This window comes from Silene latifolia, chromosome 7 (assembly GCF_048544455.1).
Source record: "Silene latifolia isolate original U9 population chromosome 7, ASM4854445v1, whole genome shotgun sequence".
In the NCBI taxonomy this organism is placed as follows: domain Eukaryota; kingdom Viridiplantae; phylum Streptophyta; class Magnoliopsida; order Caryophyllales; family Caryophyllaceae; genus Silene; species Silene latifolia.
In genome coordinates this window covers 62,652,082-62,671,048 of record NC_133532.1, presented here as the reverse complement: position 1 = coordinate 62,671,048, position 18,967 = coordinate 62,652,082, and the positions used below count along the sequence as shown (strand labels likewise).

The following is an 18,967-nucleotide window of genomic DNA, read 5'->3' as shown; positions in this document are numbered from 1 at the left end:
TTTGAGGATTATAACATCACATATATATAGATGATTACTACCAGGTTGGCACCCTTGAGCCGATTTCATCGTTGTTAAGAGGGTAATATGATTCTCGTTTAGGTAATCCCTCTGCAAGTTTGTACTGGACATTGTCCAAAGTAGTGTACATGTGAACCCCCATACTCTATAGTACTTCATATTTGAGAATTGTAACATCACATATAGATGATTACTACAATATTGGCACCCTTGAACGGGTTTCATCATTCTTTAGAGGGTAATATGATTCTCGTGTAGGTAATCCTTCTGCAGGTTGGTACCATACATTGTCCAAGATAGTGTATATGTCAACCCCATATCCATAGTACTTCATATTTTGGGAGTGTAACTTCATATATAGATTATTACTATAATGTTTACACCCTTGAGCCGGTTTCATTTTATAGTAGTCATCGATATTAATAGGGTAATATGATTCCCGTGTAGGTAATCCCTGTGGTTGGTACCGAACAATGTCCAAAGTACTATGTAAAACATTTTTAAGTAGTTACTAAACTACTTAGTAGAATAAAATATATTATACAAAGTTTCATTGACAATAATGCCCCTCCATTTCACTAAATCTACTCTTTCATAGTTGCAATAGTTCAAGGGTATAAGTGAAAAAAATTGTTAAAAAATAAAGGGAAAATAAATAGGGAAAACATTCATTCAGGGGCCGTAGTGAAAAATCGAAACAGAGCACCCCCCAAATCAAGAAATTCAAAACCCTATTTCGCGAAAAATTAAAAAATTTAACTTCCTTCCAAGTCGAAAGTAATGGATGTAGGCAGAGAATATTGGGAAAATGTTCTAGATTGTTATGGAGATATCAATAAGGGAAAAGACATGGGTGACAAAGGAGTAGAATACGAAGTAACATGTTCAAACAAAGCAGCTGAAGACGTTAACGATAACGTATTTCCATACTTTCTTTACACTATTACATTTGTTAATTAGTCAATATTTTTAGCCATAATTGAACAACCATATTCACGATGCAGCTTGACAATGACGGGGAATCTAATGTGGGATATGAAGAAAAGGAATCAAAATCCGGAGACGAAAAGACAGGAGAAGAAACTGAATCTGTATGTCTTTAAATTAATTTCATACTCATATCACTCCTTGTGCTAATCAATTGGAGGAGATGTACTAAAATTAAGCTCACTAGTTCTTTTGAAGGACACCCAATCAAAGAATAGAAGCATCAATAACCGCAAAAAGCGTGGGAGACCAAGGAAGCTCGACAAATCGTCTGGGCCGAGAAAGGTAATATTTTAATTTAATTAGTATTATTTTAGTGTTCTCTAATTATTTAATTATAATTTGTTCAATAAAAAAAACCCAATTTGTTTTCTTTAATTTCTGTATCCTCCAATGCGTATTTATCCTCATAAAGTAATGGAGCTCCTTGTTAACTTAAATAGTAATGAAATAGAGTGGGTAAAGCAGTGCATTTTTTAGACGATCCTTGACCTCAAAATAAATAAGTCACTGGACCCTTTTTTGTCATGGTTGAGTCGTAGGTGGAACCCTAGATCCTGTGAACAGAAAATTCGGGATGATTATATTGTTAAGGTTGATGATGAAATTATTGGGTGGGTGCTGGGTTTACCATATGATGATGACGCCTTCGAATTTGAAGAAATGTCTTCAAGGCGTTTAAAGTTTAAGGAATTGAAGAAACACTATGAATGTTATGGTTGTGTCCCCTACAACTTCATCTACAATGCATGTATATATGAGGTCAAAAATAGAGTAGTTTTCTTTCGGCATTTCATTTTTTATGTATTAGGTGTCCTTCTATGTACTACGAAGAGCAACTACGTCCAGAGCTGCTACAAGCGATTATTTACGATTATGTTTCTGAAAGTTGGAAATGTAATTAGTCTAAGTTCATTTTACAATGGATGGTGAAATATATTGGTGAAGGTATATGTGATGGTAGTTCAGGTTGTGCACTAGTCTTAATGGTAAGTGATTCCTCATTATATTTGAATTGTTTCAGATATGGTTATTAATTTTATGTGAAAGTTATACTCCATAATTGTGCATTGTGTCTGTCACGTGTTGTACTTGCAGATCATCTATCTTGATAGGATGAAATTTGAGGGTAAGGGCCATAGGTGGAAGGTTGATGAGCCAAGGTTAGGTGCATGGCGACAATCTGATATTCAAAAGGTAATAATAGCTGATAGGGTAGGTGATTAAGAGGATCAGTTTGGAAGGTCTGATGTTATTCGGAATGTCGTATATGGGCAACCTTACCCAATAGGTCCACGCTATTGTAGACCAAAGTGGCTTGAAGGTAAAGGGTGCTCGGTGACTAAGGAAATGGCTGTTGATGAGGATTTGAAGAAGATGAAGGTAAAGCGAGCAACGGTAGGACGTAAGCAAGTTAAAAAGGTTACAAAGAAGGAAAAAAATAACAGTAATGTTGACGATGGAGATCTAAATACATTTATCAATGCAAGGGTGAACAAACTTCTACGCCGTATAGTTCTAAATCCTACCAAAGGTTAGTACGGGTTAGTGCATGATCATTGTTAGGATTCTTTAATTGCTTTCATATTTCCACACTTTGTGTACATTGCTATCGTCGAAATTGTTACTTTTTAGGTGCAGAGATGACGAAATTTTCAATGACGGAAAAATTGAATTGTCGGACAGTCGTGTTCGTCATCATACTATTCTTGGAAGAACCCATTGGTGTAGAGGTTGTTGAAAAAGGTTTCCATCTTATTTACCATAACTGATTGTTTATGTTTTACTAAATCAGAATTTCAATAATTTTTTACTAGGTAATGGAGGCCTTGGCAAGGGTAATCAATTATAATTTTTTTATGGAAGATCCGATTGACATTGAACACTACATACTTTGTCCAAACGTTATGGTAAAGTATGAGGGATATTCAACCTAACTTTCTAATGTAGAATCTTAGAACTACATCTTTGATTAATGTATGTAGAGGGAGATACTTGATATGGTTGTTAAGGGTCAAAATTTTCATTAGTTCATGCCGAAAATTGATACCCTACTAAAGAAAGATATAAGTAAGGGGTTTAAACTAAGTGAGACCACACATGTAAGTGCCTTTTCTGCATAATTTTGTATACGTAATGGTTTTATCGGTGCCTCATTCGTATTTTTTTTTAATTTGTGCCTCAACCCTCCATGTTTATTGACTAGTTCCATGTACCTGTATTACTTGATGGCCTTTGGATGTTGTATTTGGTGAACAAGAGTAAAACGTTAGTACGCGTTTACAAGACAACCGAGGATTCAGTTGAGAACACGAATATTCATGAAGCTGTGGTAAGCAAGCACTATTAATGTCCTAATAACGCTTCATATATGTTATATGCTACTAAAGCCTTAATAGCAAAACGTTAATATACGGAACTTTCTTATATGTTTTTTTGCAGAAAAGGACGTTGGACAAAGCAACAAGTTTAGCCAGTGGCATTTCGCTCAAGTGCAGTAAATGGCAGGTGAAGGAGAAGAAAGTAGTGCCAATCGAGGGGGATTGAGCAACTTACGCCGTGCACCGTTTACTTAAGTTACTTTATCCGTCTGATGAAAACCTAGTTGAACTTGAGAAAGACGGTAAAATGTGCCGTAAGTTTGGGTTATGATTTATGTTGGGTCACCAAAATAACGGGAGCAGCTACATCATTAAGAAACTGATTGGAGAAGTCTATTAACAACATACTCCGTATGTACTAATTTATGTATTTTGTTTGTATACACTTTAAATTACCGAATTGTATTTCCACGTAAAGACGACGTTTGTATTTTATATAGTAAACGGAGCTTTTCAATCATATGACAAATAAATATGACTAATTACACATCTTCAATTTAATTACAAATTAAATAAAACATTGAACCTATACAATATACCTAAAAACTGGCCATTTAGTAGAGTATAAAAATAAAAAGACACCATTTGATCTCCTATATATATATATATATATATATATATATATATATATATATATATATATATATATATATATATATATATATATATATATATATATATATATATATATATATATATATATATATAAAATCCCCATAGCATTTTTTTTTCTCTCAACCAACATATTCTAGCAAAAAAAAAACCCTAGAAAACCAAAGATGTTAACCCAACGAAAAGAAAGAGGATGTGGTGGGAACCATGCTTTATCCATATACCAAAGAAAGTTAAGGGATACAACAAGACATCGCCCGCATTCAGAGATGGTTTGTGCAAGGGCCTTATTCTGTCCTACATAATGCCAAGATGTGATAGGGAAACTAGAAGAAATACTACCCTGAGTTGCAAAGCATGGTGCAGTTGGTACAATACTAAATGTGGTCGTACTGAAACGAGCAAGCATATTCATGCAAATGTCCCTGGTTGGGGAAGACCACCTCCAAAAGAAGGCGAGAAGCCAATAGTGTACAAATATTGTCCTTGAAAATGGACGATATTCAATAACGAAAAGTCTTGTTTGTTTTTTATTTTATGGAATAATATAATAATATAATATATAATGTTTATGTTTATTTAAGTAGGTTTTTTTTATTTTTTAGATCATCATATCACATATATTATAATATCCATATCAAAATTATCTAATAAAATAACGCAATATTGTTAAGTTCTTATCTCTTTTTTATTTGGTGCGTATCTCTTCTAGATAGGTCTATAAACTACCAAAATTACGTAGTATAATCCTCTAGTAATCATATTCATATTGTAATGAATACAAAAAAAATCAAATTGTTCATTTAAATACTACACAACAAATTGGCACCCACTCATTTATTTTTGCACTTCCCCATATAAACCGACTGTGCAGACAGTTTGAGAAGTTGAAGAGACATTCTCCTTACCTTCTGATAACGTCTACATCTCGCCTATTTCTTCATCATCAACAACAAGGTTTGATCTCGCATTTGAACTTTAATATGTTTATTTAATAATTTAATAAGTATGTATGTTATATCGTTATATCTTAAAGGATTTTTTTCTTAATCAGCAGAAGATGAAGTTCTTGATGGAATATTGTTCTTCGTATACAAATTTTGCCCTAAATTTATACAAGTGTAAATTGATAAAAAGTACCAATATAAGGACCCTTTTTAATGAATGGTACCAACATAAAAATTAATTTGTAAACAGTACCTGAATATTTACTCTGATCTACTAATAGTACCAAGTCGCCTGAAAGTCGCACTTTTTAGGTGGATTTGAAAATTCCCGCCAATATTTGCTTTTTTATACCTATTCTACCCCTCCCCTATTTCCTAAACACTAACATAGCCTAACCAAACCACCTTAATACACCACCCCTTATCTAACCCGCCAAACACCACCCTCGCCGGAAAGTCGTACTTGCCCCGCCATCGCTGCCATCACCCCGATTAGGGTAGAAGATTCGATTGGCTTTAAGTGCTTCGAGCCAGGGTATTTCGTACCGAGCCCCGGTCCGTAAAAGTAAGCAACCAGAGCCCTATGATTGCAGATGAATTAAAGAAAAGGCCAGTCAGTTAACCGCCAACCGATCTACCACTGCTTCGTATTCCGCTTCGTTGTTCGAGGCGCGTCCTTATTTTAAATTAGAAACCTCCTAACCTGCTCGCATTTTGTTGAAAAATCACGGGGTTTGAAGCACCGCAGGTGTACTAATCAATTAACTTTCGCATTTTAAAAATGATGTTCAGGGAGGGTCTGTATCAGATGGTTTCCTACCTGTATCTGATGGTACGACGCCACACTCGACTAGACACCACCTCCACATCCTGCCTTTTCTCCCCATCTCTTACTCCTCCGTCATCTCCTTTCTCTCCCATTACTCACTCCCGACCCCACCACCAACGACCACACACCGCCTTTACTTCTCTCTTGTTCTACCTTTTCTTCCTCTTCCTCTTTCGTAATTTGAAATTTGAAAATGATGTCGGCTGGAGAAGAGGCGAGGTGGTGGTTGTTGGTTGGAGAAGAGGGTGTATTGGTGGTGATTGTCGGCTAGAGAACAAGTGTTGGTGCTTGACGATGGCGGTGGTCAAAGGCTGATGATGGCGGTTGTTGACGGTGGTACTGGTGTTGTGGAGGTGGTGGTGTATTGGAGACAAAAGACGAGGTGTCGGAGAGAGAAAGGAGTGGTTTTTTTCAGATCTAAATATAAGGGCATTTTGGTCATTTTATGTCATTTTTTGCCGGAAAGTGTGTATTGGTACTATTAGTAGATCGGAGTAAATATTCTGCTACTATTTAGAAATTAATTGTTAATACCATTCATTAAAAAGGGTCCTTATATTGGTACTTTTTATCAATTTACACTTTATACAATGTATATTAAATGATTATTGTTGCTTAGTCAGTCAAAGATGCATGCTTGTTCTTCATATATTGATGTTTAAGTTTAAAGGATTGATGATTCTGATTATATGATATAGGCCGCTTGTTTAGCACATCTCTCGCCAAACTCCCAGTGATGATTGGGTCGCTTGTTTAGCATATGTCGCGATTTTATGAAGTTTTGTAAATCGGTTAATAAAAGGTAACGCATACACTTTTGTCTACCCCTTGGTTGTCATCTAGGTGTCATTACGATCGTTTTAGCATAATTAGAGTACATTTGGAGTCCGGGTCAAAAATCATCTTCATTTCCTAAAACCGTCAAATCCCGAGTCAAAAAGCAATAAGCTTGTCTACCTAAGGTTAGGATGTCATAAAATTTTAGGATTATATCTCATTATTAGTCCCATAGCACTTCCTTGGCCTAAACTTAAGTTTACATTACAAAATGTGCATTTCATTTAGCTAAAATGACAACCCGACATTTAGGCCCGTTTTATGAGGTGATAATGACTTTTTTAGGCCTGGCCTATTTCACAGAAAGTTCTAGATATTCCTCTTATATTTCCAAGGCCTCCGAAATTACCTTAATCCTAGTCTTGTAGAGAAAGTTATGCCTAAAATACGACAGACTGTCAAACGCGTTTTCTTGCGCAGAAGAATATTACCCGAGAAAAGACGCACCAAATGATGCGCCCCTTCTAGGGAGCGCATCTCTTACTGCGCCTTTTCTCAAGGCTTTCTTTTTGTCCACGTTTCCGTGTTTTAAACTAAGTCGCTTGTTTCCGGATCTTTGCTTCCATATCCATATCCTAAACCCTACTCCTCGTGATTAGTATAAATAAAGGCCTTCGCCTCACGTATTTTCCACACGAGTGTCCTCTCTTCTCTTCTCCCTTTGAATTCTAAGACCGCACTCTTGATTTTCAACGCCTACGTTCTTGAACAATCGACCACGTAAGCTCAGATCATTCTAAGTACCAGTCACGTTTGGATGACCGACCAATTTGACCACTACATAATCTATTAAATCAATTTGTTCTAAATCCTTTTTCAAACACACTCTCATATTTGCATAGATAAAGTCGAGTTACTACTAAAAAACCGATTTAGTTAAATCTCGCGACGCTAACATGTAAGTCTGAGGGTGTAAAATCCCAATTTTCTTTATTTAATTTCTATATTATAATTAATGTAAGATTATATCATAAATATGCTCAAACTGTTTTCAAAAGTCAAGTTTCAAACCGTTTTAATAAAAACAGCAGCGATATGACGTCGAGAAGAAACGCATCAACTAATACGCCTTCTGGAATATTCGCAGCGTCTGCTGCGCCTCTTCCAGGGGTTGCTTATCTGTTACTGCTCTTCTTCTTCTTCCTCTTACACTGTTTGTTTCCATCTTTCGTTTTTTCTTCTTTTTTTCGTCAAACCTTTGCAGTTTTCAGTTTCTATTTATTTCATAAAATCCTTTTCAATAATTTTCAACTTAAATTCCTTATAATTCAATATTTGCGGATTTTTGTCATCTTATTCAAACCCGGATTTAAGAGACTCGATTCATTCATATCAAGACCCTGAAATTCTTCTTTTGTACATATTTCTCTTTATTCTTCAGACTTTGTTCTTTTTGCTTTCAATCGTCTTTAATTCAAGCCTTGTATATAAATCGATTCCGACATTGTAAATAACCATAATTTATAAACCTTCGCTTTAATTCCTTTTTTTTTTCTCACTTTACAACAATCTTAGATGCATATAATCTGATTAAAACACTTCTACTTGAGTCGTATGCTAATAATCGACATAAATCAACCAATGAACAATACTTAACCCGCGGGTCTGACCTTCACAGTCAGAACCCAACTCAAGAACAGTCGCAACAAGTGATGCGCCTCTTCCAGAGGACGTAGTTGTTGCTGCGCCTGTTCTGGGATGGCTTCTGCCTCTGAACTCGTCTCGTTTTGACATAACTTTTCTTATTAGGATTTTAATCAACTATTATTCTTATTTTCCATAATTCGACTATTTTCCATATAATTCATATTTTTCATATTTTCTATTTTATTTTTATTTTCCTAATTTATTTCATCTCTTATTCCTTTTAATTTACTTATTTCATCTATTTTGTGTTATCTCTTTCATTTTATTTTCTTTTCAAATTATTTTGAGCATGTTTATGTTGTAAATTCAAGTTTATCAATTGTACTGTAACTTATTTATTTATTTGTTTGTTCTTTACTTATTATCTTGTATGATTTATTTACTTGGCATTCACATGTAATTAATCTAACTTCCAACTTTGACCCAATTGAGTGCTAAAGTGTTTGTTCACCGACTTACTCTATTTCTCATATGCTAGGATTAACCAACTGGATGTTGCATTGCATGCATAAAAATTGACAACATATCGAGTATAAACCACTTCCCTGATCATTAGTAGAGGCCGCTATTGATACACCACTTTTATATATGCTTTTATAACTCCTTTCATACCATTTTATGTACCGTTTTCGTGCCTTTATATCTTTTATATGCCATTTTATAGTGAATTGTCGATATTGCCGCTATTTTATGTTTTAATGCAGAAATGACGCATTACGAGGATAATCGAGCTAAGATGAGCATAGCGGATATGGCATAGTGGAATACACGGAGCATGGCACGAGGAACGAGGTATCTTGAAGGCTAGAAGTGAAGGAACGAAGAAATCAACCTGTGAAGTTGATTCCTCGATCGAGTCCTCCGAGGCTCGATCGAGTAATCGTCCTCGATCGAGTCCTGCTAGGCTCGATCGAGGAACCTCTCTGGCAGATTTATTCCGGATTTCCTAAAACAGTTATTTTGTATTATAAATTCTAAACTCGTAGGTTATTATTAGGTTACGGTTTATTTTTACATTGAACGGCTGAAAACTCTTTAGCTTAACCCTTCCTTGTTGCTACGGTATTAATCATTCCTCAATAATTAGTCATTTAAGTTTATGTTCTTAATTAATTGTTCTTATTTCATATTGTCAATTATGTCTTTAATTATCATTGTTGTTATTGTTACATTAGTTATGAGTAGCTAAATTCCTCATCTAGGATGAAGGGGATCTAGGTTAACTAGAAAGGGGATTATTAAATGATTGCTAGTAATATCGCATAAGTTATCGTTTGATTATTGTTCTTCTTCTAGTTAATTAACTTAGGCCTGAGTTGTTAATTAGTGTAGCGAATTAATACTTTCACCTACAGGGTTAGAATTAATATAGGCTGCGATAATCAAATAGATTGTGTCTAATTATAGCGATTGCATGTTAGAATCGATCTAAAGGACATAAATAGAATTAATCAATCTTGTGACCTTGGACAACTTGATAGATCTAGCAATTGATTAAGAGACCCCATATAATTGACCTAGTGAACCAGAAATCCTAGAATTTTAATATTATTGTTATAAACTCTTTTAATTACTCGTCTTTAGTTGACTAGATAACAAACAAATCAAAACCCCCAAGAAAACGGTTACCTTCAGACGATCTAAATATTTGCAGACTGACTATTACCGCCTCCCTGTGGATTCGATACTTGTCTTACCACTAGCTATTTTTGTTAGTACTGAGATAGTTTTATTTTGATATTGGTAATACGACTTTAGCCTTATCAAATTTGGCGTCGTTGCCGGGGAGGCAACAATTGTCTAGTTTGTTTTTGTTTATTTTTTCTTTTTATCTCAGGGAACTTAGTTCCTTACGACTGTTTTCACACTTTTCCTGTTAGTTTCGTGTATGCCCAGGTCAACTAGGTCCGGGATTCTCCCTTTATATCTGAACCAGAGAAGACTTTTTGCTACAAACGGATGTTTCAGAAAGAAGTGGGTCAAGTAGAAGACTTGAGTATACTTGACATAGAGACGGAGAACACAACGGATTCGGCCGATCTGTCCTACGAAGAGGACGAAATTCCCGAAACTGAAATTCCAGTTGAAAGTCCTACCATCATGCCTACTCTAGCCAGTCACTCCGAGCCGACCTTAGGTTCCATCCCACAAGGATTTAAGCTGCCCACTACTGACAATGGGACCTTCGAAATTCGTCCATCTTACATCAATTTGGTGGAGGGAAACTTATTTGGAGGGACAACTGCTGAGGATCCTACGACACATAGGAGAAATTTGTCACTTACTGCTGTTTTATCCCTTTAAAATAACAGCTGGAGTAACGCAAGATCAGATAAAGCAGGTGCTTTTTCCTTTTTCACTGAAAGATGGAGCTACAGAATGGTTGAGGGACTTAGATATGGCAGACGAGGGGATTACCGATTGAAATACTTTAGCTCTTGCCTTCTACAACAGGTACTTTCCACCTCAGAAAACAAATACACTGAGAAGTCAAATTACGAGTTTCGAGCAAGGAGCTACTGAAGATTTGAATGAAGCATTGACTCGTTTTAAACGGTTGGTCCATTATGTTCCCCATCACGGTTTCCCAAAGTGGTTTCTTTGCAACCAGTTTTATAACGGGTTGTTTGACGACCATCGTGCCTTATTGGATTCGTCAGCTAATGGGAGGTTTCAGGACAACACCAATGATAGTAACGCGTGGAAGTTGATTGATCAGATTGCCACCTATATCGCTAAGTATGGAAATCCTAGGGGAAGCACGCGAGGAACTGGAGGAGATAGTGCTCTTGCTGCACAATTACAGGCTATTTCTGCCCAAATTGCCGAGATGAAGACTACCCAATCATTGGGCAGTAAAGAGAGAGTTCATGCTATGAGTCATCAACAAGAGGAGCTATGTGCTAGTTGTGGTTTAGACGGTCACAATGCAGCTGAGTGTTTGAGCACATTGGAGCAGGTTAATGCTTTTCAGTCTTACAGACAAGGTACACCTTTCTCCAACTTTTACAATGAAAGAACGAAGGAACATCCTTTCCTTCAATGGTCAAGTCAGAATGTGCAAAACCCGCAGCAGCAACAACCACAAAAGAATGTTTATATTCCTCCCAACAGTCGTGGTAATCAACCAAACAGAGGATATCAAAGGCAAGTTCAAGGAGGTCAGCAGTTTAACAATCAATATCAACAACCTCCTCAACAAACTCCTCAACAAGCTCCAAACAATGAGATGGCAGATGTGGACACGAGCCCACCTGCGTATGCCCAACCGATCTGTGGACAATGGCAGCGGTCTCTTGAAAGCCACGCTCGGCGGCGTAAAAATGCTTTCGACCGGATCGTTTTAGATCGGTCGGTTTCGTCTCGATAAGGGTCTCGAAACGATGTTGAGATGTTCGGAGTCGCCACCAAGCATTTGTGGGATGCTTGGAACCCGTTCGAATCCACTTTATACCTAGGTCAAATCAAGGCAAAAAGCGGTGTTTTGACATAGGTACTAAAGATAAGGATTCGTCCCTCTTTAGCATCCTATCTCTAGAATGACTTTCGTACGCCCTGGATAAGGTCGTCCACTATCCAAAGTTTCTGAGTAAGAGGTGAAGGTATGTATTGGGAAGCCCTTTAATCAGACAGCCAATCCCGCCCGCGGTAGTGGCCTCTACTGTTCGATCTTGGTTGGTTGAATGCAAAAGTTGATAAAACGGTTTAAATGCATGAATGCGCATCCAATGATTTAAACCTAACATGTGAGAGCTTTCTAAGTCGGTTGATTTAATCCAAGTATCAAGTATAAGGTGTCGAGTTGGATTTACGATTGATTCGCATGCAAGACGGAAATTAAACATCCATTCACCGTATTAGGTTTATGGTGCATAACGTGATCCATTTGTCTTAGTAAGGCATTTTGCAAATATGATTTTTGAATGAGCAGATTAACCGTCTGATCCGTCCTATGTCCGGGTTAACCGGAGTCGGGATCGTCTTGGACTAATGCTGGAAGGGGAACAGACCCTGCGCCAGGCAGCCACATGAGGCGCGAGCCTGATGGCGATGCAAGGGGGTCTCCCCTGGTTTGAAAATGAGAAGGAAAATGGCCTGTTTAGGCGTGGGTCAGTCAACGGTATATAACGTGTTCTGACCATTTGAAAAACGTTTATAAAACGTGTTGAAAATGGGTATTTGAACCCGTTTTGGTTTGAAAGGACCGTTTAGGCCGCATTTGTGTTGATTTGAAGAATGAGACTTGAATAATCGTCATTGTTTTGACGATACTCGATGTCGGGTTCGACTTTGCAAGCTTGACATGAATAGTTTTGAAAATGAATATGAACTAATTGTTTTAAGTTCATTTGAATATAATTAGTCGGTACTCATCATCGTACTCGGATTAAAATCCGACATGGTATGTAGAACCAAGGATGACTTTGTGTTGGTGACTAATACATTTATTTGAAAATGTAAAGAAATGATGAAAGGCTTTAAAATACCTTCCAAAATGTAAAGAAATGAAATGAAAGACTTTAAAATACCTTTTAAATATAATTAACCAAATATTATCACCGAAACACGGATTAAACCGTCATGGTATTAAGAACCAAGGATGAAAAATATTTTATGGTTAAAAACTTGTAAAAATGGTTTGAAAATATTTGAAACGGTAAAAACCGATTACAAATATGAAAATAAATCAAAAATAAAAGACGAGAACAAACACGGTTGAGTCTGGCCTGGACACCCCATTGAGGCGCGAGCCTCTTTGCATAACAAGGGGCTTCTGTCTTAGGCCAAAACTCAGTTTTGGCTCGTTTTTCCCATGTTTTGGACCATGTTATGCATGATTTAGCATGTTATAGTCATAAAACGAGTGAAGACATAATAAAAAAGAGGATTTTTACACCCTCATACTTACATGCTTGGTTATGGCGAGAAACCGGCGTAAGTGCAACAACTCGATTGGTCGGAAAAGACTGAGTTTAAAACCGTTTTAGCAAGTAAAAGAGTGTTTTATTAAACTTGGTGATGGTGTAGTGGTCGAGATGGTCGGTCAAGTGAATTAATGTACGATGACGGTACCAAACAATGTGTAAGGCTTGTGTTTACGATCGGTAGGTCGTAAACACGTGTCGGATTATGACTTAGGAAGTCGAGTCTAGAAGTTTAAGGGAGAGGTGAGGGGCGAAAATTCGCGTAAGTCTCAAATGGTTGCATTTGAGGGGTATTTATAGGAAAATGAGTGGTTGTGTGAGTTTTGAGCGACGTGGCCACCTGGGCTGCTCAAAGAGGCGCGAGCCACGTCGCGGGTCTTCGTGGTGTCTTGTTGCTTTCACACAAGTGTAATCATGATTTGTTCTATCCTTGGATTTGTAGTCATATGTTTGGTACTTGACCATTCATGAATCCGGGAAATCTTAGCATAGATGGTTTTGAATGGTTTGTTTTTTGTGTTTGACTCGGTTTGACTCGTTGTTGGAGTCGGGATTTGAATTTTGAGTCGGTTTTTGGTCCGGTGTCGGTTTTGACTCTAGTTAGTGTCATTGCGACCCCGTCGCGTGCATTAAACACTCCAGGTATTTTTGAAATGTTTTAAAATGTTTTATTTTCGAAATCGTTTTAAGTTTTCCGACGTAAAGGTGTACACGAACTGTCGATCAAACGCTGCGATTCTAAAGCATGTTGTAGTCCGATAATCATCGGGTGTTTGTTGGAGTCTCAGCAGATATTGGGTATCTACAGAGCCCCCACTTTGACTGAGGCTTGGACAGGGCGAAAGTCAAAGTAGAGCCCCCAGGTCAATCGAAGATTACAACCTGGAGACCAAGCGACGTCAAGGTGGCTCGAAAGGATTCGGGCCAAGGACCTGCCGTCGGGAAGGGCGACGCCAAGGCGACTCGAGGGTATGCGCCAAGGACCTGTCGTCGGGAACAGTTTAGAGTCTGTCGACTGTCCGTGCGGGTCGTTTAAAGTCCGTTAGACTACGTACAAAGGCTCGCCAGCCATAAGAAGGAGTCATACCAGAGGCATCTTCAGATATGTCCTCGCGCGTTTGCGGACAAAGGCTCGCCAGATATGTGCGTACATGAGGAGCGCTTGCCAGCCGCGATGCGTTGTAAGGCTCGCCAGCCATGGGGCGTTTATGAGGAGGGCTCGCCAGCCGCGGTGCGTTGTAAGGCTCGCCAGCCATGGGGCGTATATGAGGAGGGCTCGCCATCCACGGTGCGTTATAAGGCTCGCCAGCCATGGGGCGTATATAAGGAGGGCTCGCCAGCCGCGGTGCGTTATAAGGCTCGCCAACCATGAGGCGTATATGAGGAGGCTCGCCAGTCGCGATGCGTTGTAACGCTCGCCAACCATGGTGTGGTCGGTTGATCGACCGTGAGAATAGTCGCGTTGGATGGGCTTGTTTTGGAAGTAGCGAACTCTTGATGCCGCCGTGGAAATAGTGAATTTGAATTTTTCACTACTATTGTTTTTGAAATAAGCGGGTTTCGCGAGGAAGCTTCCTTGTTGATATTTTGAAGGAATAATGAATTTTGAATCTTCAGTACTCGTTTTTGAATTTGAAGTGGCGGTTTTGATCGCCGTTTGTTTGAATTTTTGAAGGAAATAGCGAATTTTAAATTTTCGCTATTACGTTTGAAGTGGCGGTTTATGTGGTCGCCGTTGACATGTGAAGGAAATAGTGAATTTTGAATCTTCACTATTGCTTTTGAAGTGACGGTGTATATGGCCGCCGTTGACATGTGTGGTGAAAACAGTGGAATTTAATTTCCAACCACGATTTTGAAAATGACGGTTTTAATTGCCGCCGTTAGAAATTTGAAGAAATAGTGAATTTGAATTTTCACTATTATGTTTGGAAAATGATGGCTTTAATCGTCGTCGTTTGAAAATTTGCAGAAATAGTGAATTTTGATTTTTCACCATTATGTTTGGAAAATGACGGTTTTAATTACCGTCGTTGAAAATTTGCTGAAATAGTGAATTTGAATTTTCACTATTTGTTTTTGTATTTTGAAAAATGACAGTCCTTAATGTCGTCATTGCAAATTTGAAGTTTGTTGTGGGAAATTGGGCCAAAGCCCAAAATTTCGCTGGAAAAGGGGCTGGTAGCCCCATTAAGGCGCGAGCAAGCTGGCGAAGGAAGAGGGCTTCCCTATTTTCCTGTAAAAGACGCGAGAATGGTTCATATACCATTCTCACTTCGTCTTCAACCTTTCGACAAAACGAACTAAAAAAAGCCGCCATTGTTGGTCTCTAGCTTGCTTCCATTCATGCCATCATCAATAATGTCATCTCAAGGTATGTATTTCCTCTTGAATCCATTTGAATTTTTTGGTCTTTTTGATAGATTGAATTAGGGCGAAATACTTACCCTAGAAAATCGATTTGGGCGTTTTTGATTGAGCCCATTTCGAGTGAAATTGATGATTGCATTAGGTTAGAAACCTCTTTAGGAGTATAGGGGTGCTTTTAGTTTGCATTTTGGTCCCCGTTCCCGCTCCCTGTGCTCGAAAAACGTGAGTGAGGCGAAGAAACCGTCTCATTTCACAATGCCAAGTTTATTTGCTTGGGTAATGGGTCCCTCTAGGTTGCATTATAGTCGGGAAAGATCGTATTTGCCATTGTGGACCTTCGTTGGGTATTGTGGGCAAAATTGGAATTTTTGCCTTTAAAGCGGTCTTACGTCTGACAAAATAAGCGTCTGTTTGGGCTTGAATTGAATCAGTTTGCCTTAAAATGGACCTCATTGGTAGTTTATGTCGCTTTGAGGCGTGATAAAAATCACGTTGCCTTGTTGTGGTCGCAAAATGAATTTTGACCGGTTTGCGCTCAAATTGGCGTAGAAATTGTCTTTTTGAGTTGTAGAAAAATACCCCATTGGATTGGGAACGTATTATGGGTTGTTAGCGGACCTTGTGTGGGTCTTGGGGTGCCGTTTTTGTTTGTGGTTGTTTTGACTCGTCTTTTGCTTGAAAAGAAGGGCGAGTCATTTTTTATGCGTTTTTGTGAATTGTTTTTGTTTGGTTGGGTTTGGGCGGGATGCCCATTGTTCTGCTTTTCAGGGTTTTTTTTTGCATTTGTTCATTTTACGCCGTCGTAATGCCGAAATTTCGGCTGACATTCTTTGTTTGCAGGAGAGTGTTCGGGACCTGTTGGGTCCTTTGCTGCGACTTTTGAGGAGTTGTTCAGGGCAGGGCCGGTTAGTACTCCCGCCAGTGCGCCTGCCGTGATAGTGGAGGACGCTTCCGAGGAGGAGGGACCCCCCGAGGAGAGTGTTAGGGCCGAGAGGGACGCTGAGGTCCGCGAGGAGCCCGTTGTTGGGGCTGCTGGTGCTGAGAGAGCTCAGACTGGGTCTGAGGTTGGTACCTCCGGGAGGAGGGTTTCTAGGAGGAGGAGGACCCCTCGACCGACTAGACGGACGTTACAAAACGTCGTCAGGGTCGTCGAGATGCCTCCTATCCGTCACCTCGAGTCTCGTGGTCAGAAGAGACGGAGGGCGGAGACGGTTGAGGATGACGCTGACGTCGCAAGTTGGGACGTTAGACGGGCTACAGCTCGGCGTGGGCTGAACCTGCGGCGACGCCTGCCTGGGCCGAGGGTTTCGACGGTAGCTAGTTGCTGCTTCGACTGGACAAACACATCTCCTACCTGGCACATGAGGGTTTGGTAAATTATACCTCCTCATCGAATCCTCGTTGTTCTTGAAGTGTCGGACCTGAATAGGTGCTTTGACATTGTTTGTTTTTTATTTCAGGAGATTGGCACCATGAGGACTTTCTCGGGCTTTACCACCTGCTTGGGCTTTTACGACGTTCTCTGAGCCGGTACGAGGGCGTTGATAGAGAGGTCGGCTTTTGGGCCGTTGGTGGCCGCTTGGCGGGACATTCACAGGTCTTCGATTAGGTCGAACCTGTGTCTGATTCGTGCCATGTTGGATCGGTACTGGGATATGCCGTCATTCCACATGGAGTTTGGGGAGGTCGGTCTGACCTTAGAGGATTTTGCCATGATATCTGGCCTCCCCTGTGGCGAGACGCCTGTCGAGTTCACAGAGACACCGGAGAGGGTGTCTTCTCCTGCGGTTACTCATCTGATCGGTACTGTTTTGCCCGAGCCTTCAGACATTACTCCGTACCTGATTGTGAGTTCATACGTGAGAGACCACTTCCGGGGGAGAGTGGTGGGTGCTGCTCCGGTGCCGTTGGCGAGTCCGGAGGCTGAGGCTAGAGCTGACGCGCAGGAGGCGCGGTTGTGGTTGTGGTACTTATTGGGTGCCACGTACTTTGGTGACAAGGGTGAGCGCTTGTCGACCAAGATACTTCCTCTCCTTGCTGACCTTGAAGCTTTGGATCAGTTTGACTGGGTTACGCCGACTTTGGCGAGTTTTACCCGGTATATGCACGCAGCGGTGCGTCCGTAGGCGGTGGGGAACGGTAGTGCCCCTGCTTTGGTTGGTCCCGGCCTCATCTTGGAGGTACGAGCGTTTTGTTTTTGTAGTTTTGAGTTTGATTTTGATTTTGGCAATTTTTCAAAAGATTGGCAGATTTGTTTTTGCTGTGTTTGGTTACAGGCTTGGTTGTATGCTTACTTCGTCCCTCTGCATCCGGGGACTACAGGTGGCATCGCCTCGACTTATCATGCTGTGAGGGCTTGGACGGTGGCTCGGAAGAAGTCGACTTACGAGGACTGCAGGCGTCGTGTGAACGCCCTTCGAGTTGCTGACGTAAGTTGTTATTCCTTACTCCTTCTTCTTTGCAGAAATAGATAGAGATAGGATGACTAGGTAGCTTAGGAAGCCCCCAGTCGGTTGAGTAGCTTTGTCTTGAATGCAGTTTGTCGGGTGGCCTTGGGAGCACTACACAGAGGTGCCGACCGCTGTCAGGGAGCGTTTGCGGCCTCGCAGCTCCCAGCGTTTGTACCTGGAGACGGCGATCGAGCCGGTTTGGTACTGGGCGAGCGTTTAGCTCGTCAGTGCCTTACTGAGATCTTCGTGGTATCGATCGACCCGCCTAGGGTGTTGTTCCAGAAGTCGACTCCCGACGAGTTTGAGGAGCACCTTCATGGTCAAGGAGGTGAGGAGCTGTTGCTGCGGGAGGTCGACTACGACACCTTTCGGTTGTCGAGGCTTGCCTGGTACCCGATCGAGGTATGTTCTCCTCTGTTCTTGTTTTTATTGTCTCCTTTGATAGGAGGGTTTGCTACCTTTGATGCGGACCCGAATTGCAGGAGGTCGACCAGTTTTTCCGGCGGAGACCACCTTTCAGGGACTGGGCGGTGAGGAGCTACAGTTGCGCCTGCCAGAGCCTGCGGTTGCTGAGGTGACCGACGTTGGCATGGAGTGGAGGCTGAGTGTTCTAAGGGTGAGTTCCTGACCTGAACATTTCCCTCATTTATGTTTTGCCTTGCATTGTATTGAAGGACCTTTTTGGTTGTAGGTGACGACCGTTAGTCATCAGGCTTTGTGGCGGATGGCTAACCGGTGGAGGGCGCTTGCCAGTGACCTGACTGCGAGGGAGGCTCGGCTTTCTCAGGTACTTTTTGTGTGTTGTTTTTGTGTATTTTGTGTTGCATTTCACATTTTTAGATCTTGATGATCTGTATTGTGCTTTGCAGGGTACCGCGGATCCGGCGGAGCTTGCTCGGGTCCGTGCTGAGTTGGATACAGCCAGGTCGATGATCGAGGCCCAGGGGTTGGGGATCACCCA

At 40.4% G+C, this 18,967-nt stretch overlaps 1 non-coding gene across 1 annotated transcript; it reads right to left on the bottom strand.

Annotated features, from left to right (window-relative positions):
* Positions 1–10,740: 10,740 nt before the first annotated feature.
* Positions 10,741–10,847, bottom strand: LOC141593360 (small nucleolar RNA R71). The gene has a single exon (XR_012521449.1). It is a non-coding gene; the product is annotated as a small nucleolar RNA R71 (small nucleolar RNA).
* Positions 10,848–18,967: the final 8,120 nt, after the last annotated feature.